This window comes from Gallus gallus, chromosome 9, assembly GCF_016699485.2.
Source record: "Gallus gallus isolate bGalGal1 chromosome 9, bGalGal1.mat.broiler.GRCg7b, whole genome shotgun sequence".
NCBI classification, from domain to species: domain Eukaryota; kingdom Metazoa; phylum Chordata; class Aves; order Galliformes; family Phasianidae; genus Gallus; species Gallus gallus.
This window is the reverse complement of record NC_052540.1, coordinates 6257396-6270343: the sequence shown is the minus strand read 5'-3', so window position 1 is coordinate 6270343 and position 12948 is coordinate 6257396. Positions and strand designations below refer to the sequence as shown.

At 44.1% G+C, this 12948-nt stretch overlaps 1 protein-coding gene across 7 annotated transcripts in view; it reads left to right on the top strand.

Moving 5' to 3' along the window:
- The window catches only part of SPSB4 (splA/ryanodine receptor domain and SOCS box containing 4), a 151519-nt gene that overhangs the window by 118716 nt on the left and 19855 nt on the right, over positions 1-12948 (top strand). The gene's annotated exons all lie outside the window — the stretch shown is intronic.

The window sequence follows — 12948 nt, the reverse complement described above, 5'->3', positions numbered from 1 at the left end:
GCAGTCATCAGTAAGCAAGGCACAAAAGGAAACCATTAGAAGCCTGTGTGTGTTTGTGGCCCAGCCTGTTTATTGCAGGGGACATCCAGAGCTTGATGGTACCTGCTTTTGTGTTTTCCTAGATAGATGACTTTTGTTTTGTTTCCCCTAATCTCACAATGGAAGGTGTGTACACAAGCAAGTAAGCTCTGTCCTGATGGAGATGGGGGAACTTGTGTCCTTGGCCTGCCACATGGCCAAGTGTGGCACGCTACTGTCTGTTCCGCTGCTCACGCTACTGTCCCATCCTCCCTCAGTGGTTCGGTGCCCACTGGCTCACCTAGTCCCCTAGTCCCATGCTCACTTACAGAGTTCTTTTGCTGCACATGCGTTGAAACTTTCTGTACTTTGATTTAGTGATTTAGAGGTCAGTGAAATTTCTGCATCTAAGTGTGTTTAACAAAGACAAGGAAGTAGTGTTCTTATGATGAAGGCTGAGCAAATTCTACAGAAGTTGGAATGGTGCTTCCTTTTTTTTGAATTACTGGGCAGCCACTGTTTGATTCAGAGCTGGGGCTGCACCCTGCTGTCACGTGTGACACTCGGGAAGAAAGGAGTGAGGCTTCCTATAAAGCAGACCTGCATACCTGGAAGGGTTTTTTGGACAGACACAAGGCCAGAAGGGAGCCTGAGCTCAGAGGATTTGGGTGGCTGTTGGGAGGAGCAGGAAGCTGACAATGGCCAAGGATTGTATCCCTGAAGGGATGGAAGAAACAGCTTCTCCATGGACATGCTGGGTGGAATGTGTCCCAACCCAGAGGATGTCTGAGTTGATTAGCTGAAAGCAAGCCAAAAAGAAAGGCCCGACACTGCCAGGCCTAGCAGAAGGGAAGGAAGGTTCTTTACAAGACTTTTCTAGTGTAAGTTCTGTTTTATCAATGAGCCAAATTCCTTTATCTGATATTATCTTCTTCTAGTCTGTTCTGACAAAACAAGCCTTTGAGATTTCCTGTGGTATTTGTGGAGTGCTTGCTTTAGAGTAAAGGTTTAGGAAGATTTTTCCCCAAATATTTGCTGAGCTGCTGTGAGCACCAATTCTAGCAAATGAGCAAGGATTTTGCCTGTTTGGTTTTGAAATTAGTGCTTCTAACTGAGCAAGTTTTGTTGGGTTTTATCTGAAAAATGCCTGGATGAAATCTTAATATGGCTAAGCTTCCTGGGATTTATTTTGGGACTGTGATTTGTCCTTTTGTTTGTTCGTTTGTATAAACTTCTTTCTTAGATACATGCTGAGTATTTTATTGTGTTTTCACACGGCCTTATACTTTGATAACACAAATGCTATGTTTTTTTTTCTTTTTCTGTGGGATAAATTGAAGAACACTGTGGTCAAGTAAATCTTTTCCCTGAATAGCACTGGAAGATAACCTCACCGTGTGAACTAGTCACGAGTGTTGCCACTCCGTTTAGAATGCAGTTTGCTGCTTTTCCCCTCCTTTAATGCTGCATCAGTTGAGATGAGTGAAAATGTACAAGAGATAAAAATAGGGTTTAAGCAGAAAGAGATGATGAAGTGCTTTTATTTCTGCATTTCTTACAGGAAAGATGAGGGTATACTGCCTGTTACACAGTGTAATACGTGGTCACTAAATTTCATCCTAAGGTAAAGATGACAGCAGCGGTTAATTTTCCCTTCTTCTTTGGCTCCACTGCCTCCTCTGTGAGACCATGCTAACACACGGTATCTATTGTGCAATAACAGTGTGCTCCCTGCTGGAGTTGACTTAAAGGATTTCTACCAGTGGGAGGACTGCCATATTGGCCCTCTGAAGTAAGAATAGAATCAGTGATGCACTCCCAGACAAAACACAAACTAAAAGCCCTTTACAAGCATTTTGCAGTAAGCAAATGACTGGTGTTTACATTTCTGTTTTTATGACTGTGGTTATTTTGAGGGGGAAAGCTGCTACTGGGAAGCTAGTTACTGTTTTCAGTTCTTCTAAAAATAGATGTATTTTTCAAAGTAAGTTGCCAGTATTTGTGCATTAGATATTGCTCAGTAATCGTAGAATCATTAAGGTTGGAAAAGACTTTTAAGATCATCTAGTCCAACTGTCCACCTACCGGGCATGTTGCCCACTAAACCATGTTCCTAAGTACTATCTAAGTGAACACCTTCAGGAATAGTGACTCGACCACCTTCCTGGGCAGCCCATTCCAGTGCCTGACCACTCTTTTGGTGAAGAAGTTGTTCCTAATATCCAACCTGAACTTACCCTTGTGCAGCTAGAAGCCATTCCTTCTCATCCTATTGCTAGTTATACGGGAGAAGAGGCCGACCCTTCACCCAACCACAGCCTCCTCTCAGATAGTTGTCCAGGGCTATAAGGTCTCCTCTGAGCCTTCTGCAGACTGAAAAATCACAGTTTCCTCATTCACTCCTCATAAGACTTGTGCTTCAGACCTCTCACCAGCTTGTTGCCCTCTGGACACACTCCAGGGCCTCAATGTATTTCTTGCAGTGAGGGGCCCAAAAGTGAACACAGTACACAAGGTGCAGCCTCACCAGGACTGAGTACAGGGGGATGATCACCTCCTTGATCCTGATGGCAATGCTATTTCTGATAAAAGCCAGGATGCCACTGGCCCTCTTGGCCACCTGGGCACACTGCTGGTTCATGTTCAGCCTTCCATCAACCAGCAAGGCTCCAGATCCTTTTCCTCTGCACAGTGTTCCAGCTGCTCTGATCCAAGCCTGTAGTATTGTATGGGATTGTTGTGGCCAGAGTACAGGATCCGGCACTTGTTCCTGTTGAATATGTTCTTGTTGGATATATTATATATATATATATATATATTGTTGAATATGTTGAGTAATATTCTTTCCTAACTGATCCTTAGTCTCCAAGTATTAAGGATCAAGTAATTTTTTAAAAACTAGAATCCAGTTAGGAAAATAATGCTTTTGTAAGTGCTACCAACATCAGCAACTTTTTTGTTTCGCATTTGAACTCTGTTATTTTCATAAGTCAAATAACACGTGAGAGAGAAATTATTTACTCCAAATTATTTGAGATCTGCAGAATGATATGTGTATGTAATGAATTGATTGGCTCCAGTTGAGTTATGGTGAATATGACATATGATATTACTAGCATGGTGCTGGACTGAGGTTTACACGCCCTAATAAGCTTAAAGTAGAGTTTTGTCATAGGACTTAACATCTGTATGCTTCAGAGGAAAGGGTAGGAATTTGTGAAGGATTGCACAGAGAAGTGAGCAGGGGATCTTGAAGGTCTGTGCCGGCAGAAATGAAGCAGTAATTCATCAGTCTGAGGGCCAGCAAAGAGGATATGTGGGGGGAAACTCGGCTGAAATGATGTATGGCGGGCGGTAAGTGCAGCTTTTCTGTACATTTACAGCATAATAGAAAAACTGTTCTTGAGAACAAACTCTACGCTTTAATATCATGGTTAAACTTTAATTACAGCAGATCTGCCTCCACCTCTTGTATTGCTGGCTTCTGCTGTGCTCATTGCTTTGCTGTGTGGGGCACTGGCACTGTCTGCAGAAATGTACCTTCAGAAGAGGAAACGCCTTGGTGAGGAAGAGTACCGACAGATCTCTTGTGAACAGTGAAACTACACATCTTGGTAGTTTGGCTAGGAGGCTCTGGAGCTAAAGCCATGCCCCAGCTGACGGTGGTCACTGGCTGCCTAGCATTTTCTTGGGAGTGCTGTGTTGGCAGCTGGGGCTGGAGTCGGTGGAAATGCATGGCTCTGTGGGCCTTTGTGATAAGGAAGGAGCTATTACATGTAGAAAAATGAACTGGCAAAGGGATTTGCACAGTCTCAGAGAAGCTTAATTTTTTTTCCCATCTTTTTCAAAAGAATTGTGTTCATAGTTTTTGATTTTAAGGAATGAGAGAAATCGATTAGAGTTTGCTTGCAGAGCACAGCAAATAGTACTGTTGACTAACAAAACAACCAAGGACTTGGATCAGGTTTTCCACTGCAGCTGGGTTATGCACACCCATTTAGAAAGTAGGGAAGGTCTTTTTCTGGTGAACCATGTTGCATGGATGCAGAGGGCTCCTCGTTACAGGATCTGGCCTCAGGGAGGGCAGGATGTGACAGCAGCAAGTAGTAGGACAATGGATGCTGGAAGGGAGAATCAGATCCTTTGCAGTGCTCTTTCCCTGTGGAGTACAGCACGGCATTTGATCCTGTATTCTTAGTTAGATTTTTGCTGTCCGAAAACTGCCATGGGACAGATGTGCAGTGGTTCGGATACAGGAGAGCATGGCTGAAATGGGGACAAGGGATGAGCTTGTGCCCTGCCTAAGGCTGTAGAGAAAAGGAGAGTTAGAAAGTGGAGGAGAGGGGGATGCATAGCCAAAGCTGAAAATGAGTGAAGAAGGAGAGAATCAATAGTTCATTAGATTTGTAGAGTGGAAGAAGGAGAAAAAGGATCAATAGGTCATCAGATCTAGAGATACAGCTTCGGAGATGTTGTTGCTTAGCACAAAAACGTTTTGCTGGAGTCATTGTTCATGTTCCATTTTTTAACAAGTGCATGTTGTGCAACAGCACAGATAGATATATGTAAAAGATTAATGGGAAGGTAGAAATTAAGGGTAGAAAGCTCGTAAAGCCTATGTTAGGGGAAGGCCCTTGAAGAGATCCTGTTGACAAATACGAAAACATTCTTTTAGCTTCTCCTGCCCTCCTTCACCAGCGATGTCTTCGCTATGAACAGCATTGCTCAATATTGTGCAGTTTTCAATTAGGATTTTGGTGAATGTGAGTTTTGTCTGCAGGATTTGGCTTTGTGGTTTTAATGGTTTACAACCCAGGTGAAAAGTAAATACTATGCTGTAAAAGACAGATTTCAGGCATGAGTGTGAAAGTTTCTACAAAATGATCTCACTTATTTAACACATGTGGGCTTAGAAGTAGTGCAGTCATGGTTTCCATGATTACGCTGTAGGGAAATAATAGCTACTATACTATAAAGATGTATTTTTAGAATGAAGGTTGCAAATATATAGTATCAGATTGGCCTAGCCTTCTTAGTAGATGTAAATAATTTAATCGAAAGGGGCTACTTTTATGACAAAGTAGCTAGTTTCTATATTTTTATTAATTTAAAAGATTGTGTCTTGAGTCAACATTAAATGGTAAATGTTTCATTAGGGTCTATGAAAATATGCAGTATAATATCCATAGATACCTTACAGTAATACAGGGATTCTTTCTTCCATTCAGGAACATCATTAGATTTTAATATTTTTGTGTTCCACACTTCGTAGGGAGAACTCTCCAGTACTGTGTGCTAACTACAGCAGGAGCGCCCACTGTGCCTGAGAGAATGAAAGCCATCCGTTTGCCTGCTTGTGGCTGTGTAAGAAATGCAGCAGTTAACCTGTCATTTGCTTTCAGATAAAATAGTGCAGGCAGGCTTTTAATGGCTACAAATGATGAGAGCCTCAGATGCAGAGTTCCCCATAGCGCTGTGAGCTGATGAGCGTACTCCCATCCTCTGTGCATGAATAATGCATGGCCTTGCTAGCTTTAGTAAGATACCAGTTAATTCTTCTGAATTTAAAGGTTTTTTTTCCTGCTTCTGTTATTATTTATCTGCCATCCTGTTAGAAGGGAAATAGTTAACCACAACTCTACATATGCTGTTGAATTTAGGAGACAATTACACTGTGTGAGTAAAGGAGATTGACTGTTCAAATCAATGTTTTGTCTTCCCAGACTTACCAGATGACTCTCTTGTGCCATAGACATAGATAGTGTACTAATATTCAGGTAATTTTGTCCTTAGACAAAAGGCTGCTGTTTGCCTTCCACCCTCACAGCCCATATTCCCTCGCTTAGGAAGGGAGTTGCCATTTGCAGTGCTTTTTCCTTTTGTGTCTTTGTGTGCCCCTTCTGAGGCTAAACAAAGTAAATATTTCTTGTATCTTTAATATCATTTCTGAGTGGGTCAGAAACACAGATGTACCTTTCTAGGATGGCTAGGGAGCAGAGTCTTGTGCTTCTGTCTTTGTTTATCCTGATGGAATATCCTTTTGAATGTTTTAATTAAAGCTTAAATCTGTTCTTTTGCACTTCATCCTGCACAGCTGTGGAGAGAATTTCGGTGCGCTCTGTTGATTTTAGCAAGATATTCTCTTGACTTTGAGTAGGTAAGGCAAAAATTTGAGAATGGCAGGGATTGACAGTGCACCTGCTAAAACAGACTGCTTTTTATAATCTGTAATTCAAATGTTTATTTTGAAAGAAAATACTTTGGTTGGCAGGCTATGAAGTGCATGGTGGTAGCTCAGTAAGCCTAAGCCTTTCTGGATAGCTGGAGGTAGAACCAGGTCATGACATGTTGTGCTTTTTCTCAAAGCATGATACTCAACAATTTTTCAGCTAGTTAACTTGATTTGCAGACACCCATAAAGAATAACTGAACCCTAACAAAATGATTTTTGATTCATCATGACAAGCTGTAGCTGGACTGGAGAACAGAGAACGTTAAAATTCTTTTGTAGTATCTAGTGACATTTACATATAGTCCTAAAATAGTTGAGAATAGGTGAGATCTATTGCCATGACATGCTGACAGCTCAGGGCTAGATCGTAGTTTAAATTCATTATATACTCTGCATCAATTTACTGTTATTATTGTTACGGGTAGGGAGGAGTTGGAGGGCTGGATTCACTGCTCATGTGGAGCAGTGTAGTTTGGCTTGATCACGTTGTTAGAACAGAAACAAAGAATTCCACACTATGTAGTCCAGCCCTCTCTGTTGTATCCAGTCTGTCTGAATAGCTCTCTTGTGAATAAATTGTTCTGTTGCATTGCTATTGCCTTCCCTTCTGCTGCCACTTGAGTTATAGCCCAGATCAAATCATTCTCTTTTGCTATTTGCTCTCAAGTTGAGAGCTGGTTAAGGACATTATTCCATGCAGAAAAGACCACGTAACATCAGGAGCACATGCTGGTTTCTATAAGAGCATTGGATGGAACAAGTTGATACTGGGGATGCTGTGCTGACAAAACTGTTCTCACCTCACGTGTTGGATTCTAAATGTGGTGTTGTGGGTTGGCTGTAATTTACTCACCTTGTAGTAGTCATCACTATTGTGCTACAAGTATGTAAAGTGCAATAAATTATGTGGCACCAACTAATTTAGTAGTCCAAAGCTGGTTTATTCCTTGTATATCTGGCTCACTTTGTTAAAGCACTGCCATAGATGAAATCAGGAAGGGAAGCCACTTGTATTATTTTGTACTGCAGGAAAAGCATTAGAAAAAGATATTTGGTGGTGGCAGAAGCAGTCATTTAGGCGGACAAAATTATCCAGTGTTTCCTATGTCTATTCTAATTGACTTTTTTTCCCAAGAAAAATGGTATTGTTATATAAGATAAATCCACAAACTCTATATACTATATGTCTGGTTTACATTTTTCATAGTTCTAGCAATTGTTCAAAATTCTTCTGCATAAATTACTTATGATTCTTGTTCTTCTTCCTGATTGTGTTCCAATGAATTTTGTAAAGGCTAATTACTGTGGTCCCAGCTAGAGATGCTCTTTTACATCAGCGTTCATTCACAACTTGCTAGATGCCTGCAGCTACAAATAAGCAACCCTGGGAAGTGTTTTGTCATTTATTTTTCGCATTATACATCCCATCTGGTAATGGAAGAAGCTAATAGTTATAAGCATATTATCAACTTGAAATCAAGTCATTTCTGAACCACTGTAATTACCAGTTCCTTCAACCACTACTGTTGACTCTGAGCACCTGCACATGTGCTTGCGTGTGCCTACAAAGGGCAGGGGCTTTCTTATCTTTCTCTTTTTCTGCACAAAAGGTTTAGAAAAAGTCCGAATAGTGGCCTTCCTCCATCTGGGCAGTGCCATGCCATTTTCTCACTATGCCAGCTGCAGTCTGTAAATGCAGCCTCTTCTGTGCATTGCTGATGGTGCTGTTTGGTACGTGACAGCATCACTTTGCAGCCCCAGAAAACAGGCAAAAATGGTGTGAGTGTGTGAAGAGAACTCAAACAGAAGCGTACTGCAGAAATTCAGAGTAAGTCTTTTCTGTAGGTGGGAAAAAGCTTAAGCTGCTCTAAGAAAAGGCCAGTTGGTTAATGGAATGGCTGTATTGCGTTATTTACAGTAGCAAGATACTAAACTCAGCAGTTGAGTCTTTTTTCTTCTTCTTCTCCAAGTAGCTTCTGTGCATCTGCTCCCCCCTCCTTTCTCACTGAGCATCTATGAAAATTCTATATTCTAGCTTAAGATTTTATTCCTCAGCTCATTTCTGATATTCTTCCAACGCCACCTTTATTCTGAAGTTCTATGGTTTCCTAAGCAGTTGCTTTATATGCTGAGTGTTACAACCTTTGATTTTGGTCTGTTCTGTCTTCTCCCCACTGCTGCTTTCATTATAAGTTCTGTAGTGCAAGTTCTTCTAATCTCTTATTTCAGTCAATCTTAAATCAGGTTTAGAAGTTGAATTACTGCATAAGAATGTTAGAAACGCTAGAAATGCACAAATGCAGTCAGTTCATTTACCATATACTACAATTTAAAATTCTGTAATAGGAACTGAATTAGGGATTTCATTTTACACCAAATCTGAGAAGTTGAAGGGTGATTTTTGTTGATTTTTGTTATAAACTGAAGGTGTGATTGAGCATTTGCTTTTGACACACGCTCCTTAATTTGGTGCAGAAAGATACGATCTCAGTCTATCCCCTTGACACGTTTTGCTGCCCATGTTAAGAATAAGCCATCTGTTGTTTTCTGAGTATATTTCACAGTCAATTTTATTCAAATGTGCTGAAAGCTGCTGAAGGAAGAGATTTTTGTCAGGCACTTAAGTATGACTAAGTGGAGTATATGACATCTAGATTTACTCCTTGAGAGTGATAAGTTCAGTGGTGCAATTAGGCTGGGCACTTCCTAGCTGGTGCTCTGACACTGTTCTTGTCTGCATGGAGAGCCACTGCAATTCTTTCCAACCTGTCATGATAAATGAAACTAAGAAGAGTATTCAACGTGTACAATTAATTTGATAGGCATTTTTGCTACTAACAACACTATGAATTTTGCCAGCAGTACTCAGGATGGCTCTTGATGCTGGCATGTGAGTAACCTCACTTCTGGGCATATTTGCAGCAACTGTGGACATGCAGGTGAGCCCTCTTCTTTTTACCTACTTTGGGAAAATGTTCCAAATACTTTTTTTCCACCTTATTTTTTTTTTTAATCCCCTAGTGATTGTGGTTCAAAGATAGGGATGCTGACAGATCAGTGGAGTGTTGTTGATAAATAATTTAGACTGTGATTGCCACTGGCTCCTTAGGTAAAATACTAGTTGAGTATTCATGAGCAGTGATAGAACGTAACAAAGGTGAAACTTGATTTTAGATTAGAGGAAGATGCAGAGAATCCAGCTTGTAGGCACTCTGCAGTGGGTAGGCAGGGTGAGCTTGCAATGCCTCAGTCATCCCAGGCACAGAGCAGGGTGATCTGGCAGTGCGGTCACTGCACTCCATCTCACTTCTGTCACAGCATTGCATGTTATCTGCTGCCTGTAGGAGCAGCCTCATCCTTAACTCTGCAGCTCTTCGAGAGGGAATCAGATGTTATTTGTCCAGCTTAGATATTGTAGCATATCTCTATGTATTTTTGAGAGATAAAGAGCCAGTCAGTCATTTTTATCCATGAAAAGAAAGAAACAAGCATGTGGTCTTAACGCACCAAGTGCCTCCCTCCCTGCTCCTCCCGAGTGGCACAACTGGCTTCCTTTTGGACTTTCTTTCCCCAGTGCTGTTTTATAACTGCACAAACTTCATTTCACGTTGAAGGCTCTGCAAATGCTCACTCAGTTAATACCTTCAGAGAGTTTTCGCACTGTGTGAAAGCTGCTGTAATGGAAACCAGTCTGGCAGAAAGGTCACCTCCTTTTAATGGCTTGCTTTTTGCTTTCCTTTCTCAGTAATAGCAATAGGAAAACCCAAAAGTCTTTAGTTATTGGAATTTCAGTGTATGTGCTTTGGAAAGGAAATGAATTTTTCCCAGCAAGGAAGACAGATAATGATGATGCATTTTCAAATGTTGCTTGCAAAGTTCTGCTCCTAGCTATACTTTCTACTCCCAGTATCTGTTACACTATATATTCCTATTCTACAGAATGAATTTTCTGCAAAAATCCCCCTGAAATTGTAAGTACAAACTCTCGTTCTTTAAAAAAGGCTTTGTGAAGTAAAAATAATGTTAAAACCAAAACCAAAAGGGAGGTTATAATAGACAAGTACAGCTTTCATGCTCTCTTCATCCTTCACTGTTGTAATTTGTCAGTAAAAGGAGCCATGTGGAGCCCTTCTGAGTGGAAGCCCTTCTGAGCCCTTCTGCGGAGAGCCGCAGCGGCCCCTTACCTGGAGGTGGAGCTGAAAGACCATTGCCCCAGAAGCAGCCCCACAGCTCAGCCAAAGTGGGCAGCTGTATCTTGAGCCTCTGCAGAAGTTCCAGACGAGGACATGCAGGCAGCAGCAGCCGTGGCATTCCAGATCCTAAAGTGACATGCCAAAGCCCATCTCCAGGTCAGCAATGGCTGTATTTAATCTCTCAAAAGGAAATAGAAGGGACTGCTCTACCACCAATATCAGGATTTCCTATAATTTACTGACACTTCAAAGTTTCCTCTCCCATACCTTCTCGTTGACGGGAAAAACCTGAGTGGTTCTATGGTTCTGTGGATCTTGCACTCTCACAAAGGAGTCCTTAAAGAGTTGCCAGCTTTGCTCCACTCCTTTGTCTCTAAGGACAGCTTCCCAGAGGATCTCACCCAGTAATCCCTTGAATAGCCTTAAGTGTGCTCTGCTGAAGTTCAGGGTCCTGACTTTGCTTTTTGCTGGGCCTGTCACCCTCAAGATCTCAAACTGCACCAGCGCATGGTCTCTGCAGCCCGGGAGAGCTTCCACCTTAACCTCTTTAATGAGCCCCTCCGCATCGGTGAGCACCAGGTCCAGAAACACATCTCCGCTGGTCCTTTTGTCTCATACCAGCATCAGGAAGTTATCCCGAACACACTCAGGAGGCACTGGGGTTGCTTGCAGCGTGCCTGAGTTGAGTATCTGTGGCTGACAACTGTTCCCCTGCCAGAAATCAGTCCATGAAATTCAACAGTCTTGGTAGAGGTGAATAGGAAGTTCTTAACTTCAGTAAGATTCTGAATAGGTTCGTAGCAATGGAGAAAAAGCTAGGGAAAGATATTCACTCTAGACTGTAAGCCAGCCTCCCTCTTTCAAAATCCAAAAGGAGAAGAAAGAGTAAAAAGATACTCAGAATGTAATCAAACCGGCTAGTTTTTTTTGTTTTTTTTTGTTTTAATTAATTAATTAATTTGTTTCTGCCTGATGGAAAGGGAGTTTGGTGTACTGATGGAGCGTCGGCTGAATAGGAGCCAGCAGTGTGCCCAGGTGGCCAAGAAGGCCAGTGGCATCCTGGCTTGTATTGGGAACGGTGTGGCGAGCAGGACTAGGGAAGTGATGCTGCCCCTGTACTCGGCACTGGTGCGTGAGGGGCAGTCCCAGCTCTCTCCTGGTACGAGGGATGCTTCTGTCCTCCCAAGAGCCTGGCTGCTGTTCACTGGACTCTTTCCAGTGTGCCCAGGTCTCTGTTGTAGTGGGGAGCCCAGACCTGGACGCCGGGTCTCACCAGGGCTGAGCAGAGGGGCACGGAGCGATGACCTCGAGCTGCTTCTAAGGCTTCTCCTGACGCAGTCCAGGGAGGTGATGTCCGTAGAGCTGAGGCAGAAGAGCTGTGCAGTGCCTCAGCTTTCTCCCCCGCCAGCGCTTTCCCATTTGCATGCTGTTGTCTGGTGAGGTCGGGCCGCCCGCTCAGCGGCGGGGCATGGCGGGGGGCCGTGCGGGGTGCTGTGCATGGTCCCCGGAGCCCCACTGCCGCTCTTGGGCCTCTCTCAGCCGGTCATCCTCGTCCTCAGCGTCCCAGATGCTCCAGAAGAGGCTGCGGACGAGGCGGCGGAGGTGCCTGGGGGGGCTGCGCTGTGCGCGTTGGGGTGAGACGCTGCGGGAGCGGTGCAGGGATCTTCTTTCCCGCCGCCGGTGGCTCCTCTGGAGCCTTCTGCGCGGCCGGCGGGTGGTGGCGTTCGCCGGGGGTGGTGGCGGGACGCTCACGAGTGTGCCGATTATTTGTCGGCACAGTGGGCAGTTGTTCCTGTCGGCGGCCCAGCGCTCAATGCAGCGCCTGCAGAAGGTGTGCCTGCAGGGGATAACGTGGGTCGGGACGTCCAGCGCGTCGAGGCAGATGGGGCACATCTCCTCCTCGTGGGCCTCCTCTGGCCGCGCCTGTGCCTCCCGACTCCTGCTGGCAGCTGCCTCGTGGCTCATGGCCGCAGCTGCCCTGGCACGGAGGTGCTCGGAGGACTGAGTCGCTGGAGGCTGCCTCTGGCAGAGCGGTCGTCAGCCTCCGGCCCTCAGCACCTGTCGTGTGGTGTGCCCCACCAGTGACGGACACCTCGTGTGTCTCTGGCGGGACCTGTGACGTCCGGCGTTCCTTGAGCAGGATCCTCGGTGACTCGTAATCCGCTCGCAGGACTCTGACGTCTGGTATAGGGCTGGCAAGGTCTCGACGTCTCGTGTTCCAACGGGAAGACGTTGACGCCTCGGAAGTCGCCAGCAGGACTGAAGGTGGGCTGAGTGCTCGGGGCATTTCTAGGCCCCTGCCCTATTGTGAGGTCACGGGGTGACTGTGACTCTTTGGTGACATCACAGAGCTCACGGGTAGATGGAGATTTGCTTCCTGGTAGTTGTTGCGTTAATAGTTTTCAGTTAGAGTTTTCAGAGTCAGAGTTTAAATAGAGTCTGGCAAGCAAGAGTCTACCCAAGGACTTTCACAGGGGCTGTTTCACAAATATGGAACATTAAATG